This window comes from Lupinus angustifolius, chromosome LG04 (genome assembly GCF_001865875.1).
Source record: "Lupinus angustifolius cultivar Tanjil chromosome LG04, LupAngTanjil_v1.0, whole genome shotgun sequence".
Classification (NCBI taxonomy): Eukaryota; Viridiplantae; Streptophyta; class Magnoliopsida; order Fabales; family Fabaceae; genus Lupinus; species Lupinus angustifolius.
The window spans coordinates 12,464,950-12,465,314 of NC_032012.1; positions in this window are offsets into that span (position 1 = coordinate 12,464,950).

The window sequence follows — 365 nt, forward strand, 5'->3', positions numbered from 1 at the left end:
TGTCCACCGCCGAAGCGGAATATATTGCCACTGGTGTGTGTTGCGCTCAAATCCTATAGATGAAGCAGCAACTTAAGGACTTTGGTCTTAAACTTAAAAAGATCCCCATTAAATGCGATAATACAAGTGCCATAAACCTATCCAAGAATCCCGTTTTGCATTCTAGAACAAAGCATATAGAAATTAGACATCATTTTTTACGTGATCATGTATAAAAAGGTGATTGCGTTCTTGAATTTGTTGAAACCTCTAGACAGGTAGCAGATATTTTCACGAAGCCCCTTCCACATGATACTTTCTATGTTCTAAGGAGAGAACTTGGAATTCTTGATGAACAATATCTTGATTAAAATTGTTTAGTTGTT